The sequence below is a fragment of the Corylus avellana genome, chromosome 2 (assembly GCF_965113065.1).
Source record: "Corylus avellana chromosome 2, dhCorAvel1.hap1.2, whole genome shotgun sequence".
Classification (NCBI taxonomy): Eukaryota; Viridiplantae; Streptophyta; class Magnoliopsida; order Fagales; family Betulaceae; genus Corylus; species Corylus avellana.
The window spans coordinates 38,437,548-38,451,263 of record NC_142491.1 but is presented as its reverse complement, the minus strand read 5'-3'; positions in this window follow the sequence as shown (position 1 = coordinate 38,451,263).

Genomic DNA, 13,716 nt, shown 5'->3' with positions numbered 1-13,716 from the left:
ATTAATCAAATAATTAACTCAACCATTTTTTTTTTTATAATCGGTGATTTAACATAGTATTATAGCAAATTAAGGTTATGAGTTCAAACCTTGTTTTCGTCATTCACATCTCATTTCAATTAAATATTTCACATATTGAATCTCATTTATAAATTAAGATCGAGTTTACGTCCACACGTGTAGGAGAATGGTTAGAATAGTAATCAAATAATTAAATCAATAATTTCTTACATGCTTAACCTTTTGAGATAAATGGTAATTTAATAAATACTATGCTCATATATAATACAAAGACATTTTAATCTAACATATAGGTCGCCCCCTCTATGGCTCGACCATAAAGCCACAACTCATTCGATCCTATACTCCACATGATGACAAACACATTTTTTACTCTTAAAAATTGGTTTATAAGAAGAGAGTATCCATTATCCAAAAGACTTATACAGTTAAAATTATAAAATACTTAGAAGAGAAAGACCATAAAATAATACCCATTACCCTTTTTATATATGGTTTCCCTTCAAAGAAATTCTCCTTTATGATGCCTAAAGTTGCTGATCATGTAGAAATGGGCTGTTTATTGTTTGTTTTTGTTTCTTCAGAAGTCAAGGTAAAAATGGGAACCAAGATTCCATCTCAATGATGGGTGAGAAAGCTAGGTAGCTAGAGAGCATGAGCAGGATGTGTTTATGGGTTCTCCACGTATGGAAATTATAGCCCTATTACATGAAAGAGAAGAGACAGCAAGAGATGCACATGTTGATGTAGTACTACTCCTTGGGAAATTAAGCAAACAGAGGGAATTGTCGTGAATGTATACGTTGGAATATACAATAAAATCAGTCCCTGTCCCGCCCGGCGACCGAAATCCAAGATTAGCGTGTGAAGCCTGCCCAGCTTTGGGGCGGGGTGCCACCGGGTTTGGGCAGTGGGTGGCCAACATGGCCCCCATGTGGAGTCGTCGCTGCTCATTCCTTGGTTCTACCGTTTTCAACCTTGAATTTCTCCATTTTGACTTTTTTTCTATTTCTATTATATTTTTTTTCTAATCTCGTCTGCAAAAGTTGATTGATTTTCTAATAGGAAGTAGGTCGCATGAGTCAGCCTAAATGTGGCTGCACCTAACTCTACTGTACTAACGCATGCACGCAGTCCAATGACCGATTAGCTGGAATCTTTTCCCATACATTCTTTTTATTATTATTATTATTATTATTTTTCATTTCCCGAGCAAACGAGAACAAGAAGGGAAATAGAGCGAAACAAATAAATAATTAAGTTAAAACTTAGGGTTAAATACTAAATTAGTCCCTAGGGTTTCACAACTTTATTTTTTCCCCCCTGGGTTTTCATTTTTATCACAGGAGGTCCTTGTGGTTTTGATAAGTGACCAAATTAGTCCATCCGTTAGTTGACCGTTAGTTGACCGTTAAACTGGACACGTGGACCAATCAGACGTCGACACGTGGCACATATATTAATTTTTTTTAAAATTTTTTTTTAATTAAAAAAAATGTTTTTTTTAAAAAAAAAAATTAAAAAAAATATATAAAAAAAAAAAAAAAAAAAAAAAAGAAAAATCGGAAAAAACTGGGGGTGGCCGAGCCACCCCCTTGGCAATTTGGGGGTGGCCTTTGGCCATGGGGGTGGCCAGGCCACCCCCATCTGGCCGGATGGGGGTGGCCGAGCCACCCCCTGGGCACCAGGGGGTGGCCGAGCCACCCCCTTGGGCCCCAAGGGGGTGGCCGAAACCACCCCCGGTTCCCACTGGGGGTGGCCGAGCCACCCCCATGGAGCCTTGGGGGTGGCCGAAACCACCATTGGGGGTGGTTTCGGCCACCCCCTTGGGGCCCAAGGGGGTGGCCGAGCCACCCCCTGGTGCCCAGGGGGTGGCTCGGCCACCCCCATCCGGCCAGATGGGGGTGGCCTGGCCACCCCCATGGCCAAAGGGGGTGGCCGAGCCACCCCCAAATTGCCAAGGGGGTGGCTCGGCCACCCCCAGTTTTTTCCGATTTTTCTTTTTTTTTTTTTAATATATTTTTTTTAATTTTTTTTAAAAAAAAAAACATTTTTTTTAATTAAAAAAAATTAAAAAAAAAAATTAATATATGTGCCACGTGTCGACGTCTGATTGGTCCACGTGTCCAGTTTAACGGTCAACTAACGGTCAACTAACGGATGGACTAATTTGGTCACTTATCAAAACCACAGGGACCTCCTGTGATAAAAATGAAAACCCAGGGGGGAAAAAATAAAGTTGTGAAACCCTAGGGACTAATTTAGTATTTAACCCTAAAACTTATCAAAATTATATAGGTAAAGTCCACTTAATTCTATCAAACTATCACTCTAATGATAATTTACTCTTCAAACTATTAATTGCGATAATTTATCTCCTAAGCTATCAAAACAATGACAATGTACCCCCAATTTTAACAAAATAACGAAATTACCCTTACTAAAATAAAAACAAAAATACTTTTTTTTTTTTTTCAAAACTTTAAGGGTATTTTTGTCTTATTGAAAATTATATGAGGGTAATTTTGTCATTTTGCTAGCATTTGGGGTACATTGTCATTTTTTGATAGTTTGGAGGGTAAATTGTCGTAATTGATTGTTTATGAGGTAGATTGTCATTGGAATGGTAGTTTGAGGGGGTTAAGTGGACTTTACCCAAATTTTCAGCAGACCGCTCACTGAGCTATTGAGGTGGGGACTTAAGGCATTGAAAGTAGTAATAAATACGAGAGGAATGCAATAGTAACAATTAGAATATGTTTCGAGAAGTAGCTCAATCAGCTAGAACCACGCCTAAAAAACCAAAAATCACTAGTTTGAATTTCCTCCCCCTTATTAAAAGTGGTCATCATTATTTGAAGGAAACATATGAAATCATTAATCTCACTTTCTAATTAAACCATTCGTTTAATTTTTCTTTTATAGGAGAATTGGCATAATTGCTACAACTTTCATGATTACCAAAACCTTGAATTAATTGATTATTGTAAGAAGTATGAGCATAAACAAATCCAATTTCTTTCCCAAATTAAGGCGGGATGTCATTGATAATTCATAATTAATTTGTTGATGACATAAAATATGTGTTCAATAGCTTTTCCTTAGAATGATTGTTAGGAGCATGTTTAGAAGCTTAATTTTGGAAACTTTCCAACTTGTAGAATGCATAGGAGAAGGCTAATAACTCCGATTATTGGTCAACTACTGACCAACAAAACCTCAAACATTTGTCGTTTGCTGTGCATATATATATATGTTCCATGCATGAAACACAAAATTAATAAGAAAAAACTATAAATTTAATCACCGAATAATTTGGTAATTTTCATTTACCTATTGAGTTTTTAAATCTCATTATTAACTCTATTTTTTGTGTTTTTTATTCCACTCATTCCATCCAAAATCATCTAATCTGCTTATAATTAGTTTTTTCACCTCACTTAAAGAACATATATTAAATTTTTCTTTTTAAAAAAAAAAAAAAAAATCAAAAGAAAACAATAAGAGGGGGGGAGCCAACCCTCCATCTTCGCAAGGGGGTGGCCACTCCTAGCAAAGGGTGGCTCATGCTGCCCCCTTATAGGCTTGGATGGGTGTCTGTCTTTCTGTTTATTAATCTGTTTTAGGTAATAGATTAAGTGACGTAGCACGACTGCTTATATAACATTAACATGCAAGGCGCTAATAGTCGGATTCAAAAATTTAGAGAGTAAATTGAAGTTTTCTTTTTAATGGAAAAGAATAAGTCGGGGAGATCAATTGTGGCTATCATACCTGAAAGTGATCATAGTAGTATTTATCCATTAGGAGTCGCACAAGAGAGGCCTAGATGGTAGGAACCTCAAGCATTCCCTCAAGTCCAATTGAGCCAGAACCTAATTCAGTCCCACCAGAGCATCAATGGGAATCCAAGACGGCTAATACTAATCACTGTAATCAGGCATATGTGAGGATTCTCTATTGCGAAAATTCGAACTCATACCTTAGTACATGCCCTGATCATTTAAAAAAAATTTTAAGCCATTGAACTACCACCCTTAATGGTAGAAAGTAAATTGAAGTTGCACAATAACACAGGAAGTAAATTAATATTATCTTATCTACGCGTTAGTTCGATCTCGCCAAAACTATTAAGTGTGATTAATTGAGAAATTATCTCCGAAATTAATTGAGATGTTGAAAAATTGGCTTGAAATCGAAAACAAAGAACATTATTGAGTGAAAACCACCGACAAGATTTTCCCTAAAAATACTACAAATGCATCTTTTTCTTTTTTTTAATGGGGTGTGTCTTCATATATCCAATCTATCACACAGCTCATAGTCATAGGGAAGCTTCTCAATATGAAATTTTTTAGTACCAAAAAAGAACCTAAAAGATGTATTTTGGAGAATAATTATGATAATTGGAATATAGACAAAAGAAAAGTAAAAAAGCTATCCAACAACAATAGGTGCTCTTGTCACTCAAGCCACTCATTTTTTTTTTTTTTTTTTTTAAAGATTTTTATGATAAGGACTGATCTTATCTCTCCCACCTTGTCGCCACATTATAACACGTTATAAGTTGCAGTCCACCATGTCGGCATACCACCGACCCACCCACCTAAAAACATCTCTCTCATGCACACACATTATTTGAATTTTGGGCTTTACTTGATGATTCCTATTTGGCCCGTATTTTTTTTTAAATTTAAATTTTTATCGTTCTATCAAATCAAAATTATTGTACGGTCGGGGTCAAGCTCTTTTTAATTATGAAAAATTTTACTAAGGACTTCCAAACTTTTACCCGTTTTGAAATACCTCTTCCGAACTTCAAAATCTCTCAATTTAGTCCTCTGAACTTTCAATTACTCTCAATTTGGACCCTTCCATTAATTTTAGCCGTTAAAAATTCAAAAAAGACCAAAATATCTCTGATTTGTGTTTTTTTAAAAATAAGAAAACATTTTAGAAGTTGAAATTTTATACAAAAGTCAAAGGTATAAACGTCATGTAACGTTTAAAATCTGACGGAAGGGTCCAAATTGAAAGCAATTAAAAGTTCAGGAGACTAAATTGAGAGATTTTGAAGTTCAGAAGTATTTCAAAACGGGTAGAAATTTGAAGGTCCTTAGTGAAGTTTCCCCTTTTAATTAATATTGGGTTTTTCAAGTGAGAAATAAGAGAGTTGGAAAAAGAAATGGATAGAAGATGCAGAAACAAAATCTTGAATGTTATTCCTATCATTGAAAAAAAAAAAAAAAAAAAAAAAAGAAAAAGCTTTTATATGATAATTGCGCCATCGAAATAGAAACACGTGCCATATAATAAGACGTATTAAACGTCTCAATTGCAATAGGTTCAGTTAGTACGGCGATGTCATTGTAGAAAGATCTATAAGAGAGAAAAGAGGTTAGAAGAGTTCACTAGGACTAAATTTGGTGAGATACGCTCAAGTCACTTGGTGAGAGAGAGAGAGGAATTTTATAGAAGAGTATGGTTAAGGCAAATTATGTGTACTTGAGTGAGGGGCTGAGGGCCCTCTTCATTCTTATATAGGTTGTCATTCCTTCCCTTCCTCTTTATGGTGTTTGGGACTCCTGGCCAACAATGTTTTATTATTAATGTGGAGATTTTCTCTCTAAATCTATTAGAAAAGAAAACATGACATGAACGACAGTTAACTGAGCTAGCGAAGAGAGAACTCGATTGCTAGACATCATATTTTGGCAAGAGTGTGCCCAAATCCTTTTTGAATGTTTGGAGTACATGCCATTGGGCATTCTAGGCCTCTGGTTTGCAGGCAATCGGGTTCTCTAATTGTTCTTCACTTGTGGGCCGTCGAGCCTTTTGAACCTTTCAGTGGGTGACCACAAGTGGCTCGACCGTAATCAACGACCTCTCTAGGTTCAATTTCAACCCAAGCATTTACATATTCGCCTAACTTTCATACTCACCAATACTAATTTATAATTGTTTAGCGGTTATAGGATTAATATTGCCAATTTGTCACAAACAAGAGAATATTGAAGATCAAATAGAAACAAACAAGCATAAGTATTGAAAGTGCATAGTTTAAATCTTTAAAACTAGAAAAGCATGAATCAAATTTGAAATGATGGTGAAAATCTGCAATCCCGTGGGCTATGAGCAGAAATTGTTCTCTATTGTCACATGAGGCAAGGAATGGAGTAAGATTCAAGAATTTGACTTTTAATAGAAGCACAAAAAGATAAGTGAAAAATGCTCTATTTTTTCACGGGATATGGATTTTTATCAAATCATTCTTTACCTTTTAAAAGATCTTAATTTATTCTTTAAAGTTAAAAACGATGTCAAATAGATCATTGTGTTTACCTTTTATTAAATTTTTAATGGTAATATTGCATCATATACAATCAAAATGTGACACGTGTTTCGATCATCCTTAAAAAATTTGTTTTTGGAAATTATTTTTTCTTTTTTCTTTTTTTAAATTTTGTATTTATACTATTATTTTTGTATTTTTTATTAAAAAAAAAAAGAACACAAAAAATTACGAGTAGTTTGGTGTTAGACACTTACATTTACCACTTTAAATAGTTCCTATGATTATATTGTACTAATTGACTTGATTTGTTTACAATACATAAGTTCTTATTTATAATTGTATAAGTCGTAAGTAAACATAAATCGACCTATGCTAAAAAATATGAATTTATAATATAAAATCAGAATATATGCAACACAATCGAAACCTTAGTTTGTTATGTAAAATATGAAGTTTGAAGTGGTAAATTTAGATTGATATAAAAATATTACTTTTATCTTGGGGTCGAAAAAAGAAAAAGAAAGAAAAGAAGGAAATCAGAAAAGGAAAAAGTAGAGGTATCTGATGATTCCATTCTTGTTTAAGGGAGTTAGTTGGTAACTTTATCAAAGTAAATCATGATTGTTTTGTTTACATGGTATCTCTTGAAATTCGAAGGGCACGTGAACACACATACCCTTTTGAGATAAAGTCAATAAATGAACAGCTTATAATCATATGCTTTTCTGATTTTTTTTCCTTTGAGATTAATCAAAGTTTTAGACAACTCAAAGCAATCATTCCGTGCTACACCCCCAATCTCTACAAGGCTGCATTTTGGATTATCTCAGCTTTTTCTCATAACCCACAGTACTAAGCTCTTTTCTCTTTTTAGAGACTTAATTGAGGGACCTGATGACAACATCGGCCTATTAGGAGCCATACATGAAGAGTTTAGACAGTAAAAAAGTCTAATTAAATTATAGTTTGACATAATTTTATTAGAGCATCAGTTAGACTCAAGACAGTTAATACTAATAAGATTAAGAATTTTTATTTCGAGAGTTAAACTTTTACCCTATTACATACCCGATTACTTTGATGATTCTTTTGAGATCACTAAACTACTACCACGGATGATCACAACACTAAGCTTGTTTGGACAACTCATTCTTCATTTCTATAACCAAGATGAAATTAGTAGCATGTCCAAATAATTCTATGTCAGGATCTTAAGTATTAAATGCATGAGTCTTAATAAGAGTTACAAATTGCGTGACCGTTCACTTTATACTTATTGCGTTAGCCAGTAAAATATAAACAGTTACGAACGTTACGTAAGTCAGTCTGTTAAGGTAATAAGTGTCTTATAAACTATTATGTAACCGTCCTAACCGTTTATATAAAACTTACAGTTTCATTAAACAAGTAGACTGCATCTGCTTAGCATTCATAGTAGAATAGGAAAAGGTAAGATATATAATTATGGTAGGTCATAAAAACTTGTTAAAAATTAGATATATATCCATCTACATATATTATATCTAATTCTTTTTATATCTATAATGAGTATTTGTGAAAAGCCCTCTGCTTAAAAAAGAAAAAAGAAAAAGAAAAAAGCCGAGTGTTTGAGAAATGGGTTGGAGGTGTGTCATGAACAGGGTGTACCTATCTCCCACTTTGGTTTTGGTCTTCCATTCTGAAACACATGGAAACTAGGGCCAGCACTCAATCTATTTAATATTTATACAAATAAATAAAGGAATGAAGACGACGTGCACTAAATGTCAAGTCTTGAAAAAGCCATTCCTTTGCGTGCAAAAATAGCTAGCTATTCAATGATCCTTCAAACCGCACAAGTTAGAAAAATCAAAGGCTGATCTCATGCTTTCTCCAACTCCACGTCAAATTAAAAAAAAAAAAAAATTATTTTGTTCTCTTCAATTTTCACTCAATTTTACAAGTTTTTTTGAACTTCTAAATCTCTCATTTTGAATCTCTGAATTTTTAATTATTCTCAATATGGACCATTCCGTCAGATTTTAAACATTACATAACATTTATACCCCTAACTTTTATATAAAATTTCAATTTTCAAAACGTTTTTTTATTTAAAAAAAAATGAAAATCAAAGACATTTTAGTAATTTTTTTTGTATTTTTAACGGCTAAAATTAATGGAAGAGTTCTAATTGAGAGTAATTGAAAGTTTAAGGGTCTAAAATGAGAAATTTGAAAGTTTAATAAGAGTTTATAAAATCGGGTAAAAGTTCAGGGAGTCAAAATGAAGTTTTTCCTTACAATAACTACTAGAACAACTTCGAATCATAATGTTAACTTAAAAAATTAAAAGAAAAACCAATAAGAATTAATCAAAATATTAACCGAGAGTGTCGTGTCAGCCTTATTAAATAAATATTAGATAATATTACAGTATTCAACATTTTTCTATAGAAAATTCTAATTCCGCGATGCACGGGACTATCAATTTGGTGGCCTTACAATATCAAATCATCTTTTCAAAGTGAACTTAAGATGTGGATGGAACATGTATTTGGTGAAATAATTCACCATCATAAAAATAAAACAAATCATCTTTTCAAAGTGAACATAAGATGTGGATGGAACATGTATTTGGTGAAATAATTCACCATCATAAAAATAAAAAACTAATGTGATTTGAACAGAAGAAGTGATAGGGTTCAAACTTCTTAAGATTCACTCAAGTGTCACTCCACTACTCTAAGCCGACATGGTGCGATATCTTTGGCAATATAATGGACTTCAACTGTATCCACAGTCAACTATATATTATTTATTGGTCCTACTTAAATACCTAACCTTATGCTAGTGGGCTGCTGATCATAGTATTAATTTATATCCGCAATGCCTTCAATTATCTGATCTCTATCAAGTAAAGTGTGACTGTTTGGACCCCATAATTAATAAATGGTGCAACTAATACTGTAGAAACTTCTTGTGCTTCTTGCTTTTACGACACCTGTTGGTTTAATCATGCAAGAGTCAAGACCAATCTGGTACTGCTCATAGGTTTTTTGTCATGGTCTGGCATATGTCACTAATATCAGTATCAATACTACTGTGTATATATATATATGGCTTACACTGTCGATTATCATGCTTCTTTGAGTGACAATGAAAGGGGCATTGAAAAGTAATCTTGGGGATTCATTTGGATATTCGGAAAAGACGGAGGTGGAATGGTGGAACTCCCACTAAGATGCTCAATGGGGAGATTTTGGTGAGTGTCAAAAGTTGTTGAATTTCTAGGCTGCCTAACATTACAACCCTAGCAAAAAGCAGTGAGCCTGCGGCGGCAGGCAAGAGATAACTAGTCAAAATATTAATATGCCTATGATTTAGTGCTCACATGCTAGCATCTGATCAGGGAGGAAGGCAAAGCAATAGTAGTAGATTTGACATGAAAAATGAGATCTTCTTTGTTATTAAGGGCAAAATACCCTCGTTTTAAAGGTCCTATATAAGTCTTTCTTCGGCTTACCTTTCTATGAGGACTTCTAACAAATGGTATTGGGTGTGTATTACAAACTCGATCTATTAGTGTTGTAATCTACATTGATGTAGTTTTATGTGATCTTGTCAAAACACAACATGTTGTATTGTATTTGTGGATGATGGAGTTGACCACATGGTCGGATCTAGTCAATGGAAACTTACAAACTGAGTAAAGACAGACAAAGACTCGTAGGAGTTGGTAAAGAATTTTTTTTTGATGTTTAAGTTAACAAACGAAATGATGTATCGCTCTAAAGAAGAGAGCTTAGGTTTTTTTTAAAATAGCGTATGAGAATGGTTGTGAGGTTGTACTTGAAAAAATTGTCCCATTTTCTCATGTGGAATGTCCACTAATGGATCAAGTATGGCCTGAACCAGGTGTTGTGTCAAGTTATGCGTTTAGTTGCATGACAAGGCATTAGCCAAATTTGTGCCGGATTCTACGGTCATCGGCATGTTACATCCTTGGCTAAATTATTCGCTTAAAATCACGGGATGGTTGGACCGAAACCATGAAGTGGTTATTCTCTATGGTGCAATTCCAACGTCTTATAAGCAATTATTATGCTTACACTGCTAGTTGAGCTATTTGGATTATCCCTCATTGTCAGGTCTTATTGCTTTATATTGGACTACATAATTTGGTCGAGACTTGTTGTTCGAACTTTATCACCTCACTTACTTGAACCCTAGTCTCTTAGGCCTATTTTTCTAATCCCAATTGGTCAAGCATATATCTCATCTAACCCTAAACGGATGATTGCCACAGAGAGTGGGTGCTTGCATCCGACCAAAAACTACAACTATTCAATACATCACATTTGATCAAAAATAGGAACAACTATACTTAGGACATCACAAAGTTTGTAAACAGTTCCTAATATAAAAACAAAGGGTTTCTGTTTGGTAGGTTAAGTTCAACTGCTTGCAAAAAAACAAAGAAATGAAGTTGACAACTTTGAATCCAAGAAAGAGAAAAATAAGAACTAATGGTTATGTTTAGCAAAGGAGTGGATTTAGAAAGTGGGCTGGAACAGTAACAGATTTGATTGATGTGAAAGAAAAAAGTAATAATGTTTTATATAAAAAAGTAAAAAATTTTGTTTTCTAGTAATTTTTTTTATTTGAATAATAATAAAAAATGATTGATGTGATATAAAAAATAAGTATGTTGGGGTTAATTTTGAGAAATTTTATTTGAAATTTTGGGTCCGATCCGGCCCACTCCTTTGCCAAACACAGCCTATAAGAGTTGACATTTTTCAAATTAAATTTATATCTTATTAGAAAAAAAAAAAAAAAAATCCAAAAAGCTTGGAGAAATAGGAAAAAAGCTGTTTAGTGCTCAAAATTGATGATTCAAATTGCTCAAATATGCAAAATCTGGTGATTAAAGTCAAAATTGGTATATATATATATATATAGTCAAGATAATGGGAAAATATATATATATATATATATATATATATATATATATATATATATATATATATATTTTCCCATTATCTTGACTCATCAGAATATCTTTTCTCGATCCTCTACCAATGATCAAGGACGATTGATGGTGGAGCGCACAGCAAAAGCGTGGGCGTGCGGACAGAGAAGAATCAACTCCTTCCCGCCGTTCGATGGATGGTGGACGATTTGTTTTAATGGTTCGATGGTACGAAATTGCGACTCCATGTTTCGCTTTCCTAAGGTGTAATTATTACCAGTACCGCCTATTTTTTGCAATCGGGAGTTAACGGCGTTAGTTGATAACGACGTTAGATATTTATTTATTTCTTTTTTTTTGCTACGACAAATTTGCGGGTCCCACCCCAACTGGACGGATCATTCTGGCCAGGGGGACAGACAAAAAGAACCAGTGGGACCTACTCACCTAGACCATCGGACATTATTTGGAACCATTAGACACAAGCTAAATTACTCGTAAACCCACATATTTCTTTTTTAACTTTTACTTTTATTATTATTATTTTTTTTTCAAACTTTTCTCTGGGTTCTATTTGGATTATTGATTTTAAATACAAATAGGTAAATAATATTAACATTTTTGCAAATAAATAAAAATAATCCTATTTGGTAAACCCAAAAATATTCCCTTAAGTAGTGTGGGTTCATAGGCCCAAAAAAAGATAGACGTAATAATGCCCATCTCTTGTTCAATAGTTTTATAAGAAAGTTAGGCCATTAGGTCCTAAGTAACAGGCGTATTAGTCCTGGTATTTTGAGGAGTAATATCAGGCGCAGGGATCTTAACATCTTCATATTCTCGGGGCATGAGAAAGCAATCGCCTAACTTAGTAAAGTTTAGGAAATCAAACTGGTTATTCTTGGACCTCTTTCTCTTGAAACAATTATTAAACAAAAATCACTTCACAAAAATTAAATTTTTTTAAATAAATAAATAAATAAAGAAGAAGAGAGGAAGGGAAAAAGGGTTCATTCACAAAACACTCATCATTCTCACAAAACAGCTTTTTGAGTTTCATTCTTTTTTCGACTAAAGTAAATACTGATGATATATGATTCAGAGTGTTATTCCGTGACATATCTGTGAAACTCACATGTGCTTGTTTTCCACTTTACTACAAGTTAGGTTGACTTTGAGCACGGTGTTTGATCAATTGATTCGTTATTAATTCAAATTCAAGTAAAAATAACTAAAATATATTTATTTGGAAGTTGAAATTCAACGACATTTCCTAAACTCTTTCGGTGTACACGAAGATGATAATAGTAATTGTTTCTAAAATAAATTGCTTAAATTTGAAGTGGAGGGAGAAGTTTAATATGAAAAAGATTTGAAAGAGAAGTTTCCACAGACGTTTTATAACGTAATGCCTTCCTCCATGAATCCCATAGACATAGACATTAAACAACAACAACCGCAACAGCAATAAAGGATACGTTTCATTCAACTTTTTGGACATGTAAACAAAAACAACCCATGACGTTTTTTCATCTGGACCGGAACGGGATTTGTAACACCCAAATAAAGGTGGTCGGAAGCTAAAGGTTTTATTATATATCATTTCAAACGTAAGACTTGTGCCCTTCAATGCCCGGAAACATCAAATCAGAAAGCTCGATACTCTGTCCGATATATCAGCAGGAGTAGCACCCAGATATATATATATATATATATATATATATATATATATATATGCAGATGGCTGGCTGGCTAGGCATGCTAGCTTTTTCAGGTTGACATGCATATATGGCTTGCTAGCTTGGGGGGGATGGCAATAGTGCAAACAGTAGGGCCCGTGTGAAAACCTTTTTTCCCAATTCTTGGTCAAAATATTAAAAGGGCCCGAAAAAAGAAAAAGTGAACAAAAGGCCTGTTTTCTGTCGTCTTCCTCATCATTAACCCGCTCCCCCCGCGCTCATCTAAACGGACCGTTTTCTCCCGGATACAGGGTTAAAGCAGCTGAGAGAACAAAACCCAACAGGGAAAAACAGCAAAAGAATGGAAATTTGAAGGATAGATTGTTCATTGGTGGTGCACCAACCAAGCGCTCATTTCTCTCGTTTAATTATTTTTTACTCAAAGTTTCACCGTTTTGTTCCTTCAAAAGTTTCTGTTCCAAACGGAATTTTGTTTAAAAAGTTCACCCCCCCCAATAATTGACAGACAACTTCTTGATTTTTTTACAACATCCATGAACCATTGCTGTCACATAACTCCAAGATAGATTTTTTGTTGTTCTTGGTTCTGTAGAGAGCTTTAGAAGAAATTCTTATAGCATCATTTTTCATGTATTATGAAGTTTATATATATATATGATATAAATGTGTGCAAATTCCATATGCCTCCAAACAAAGCCCACAACCCGCAACCCCCATTCCCATGCAAACCCATGTGATTCCCTCATCACC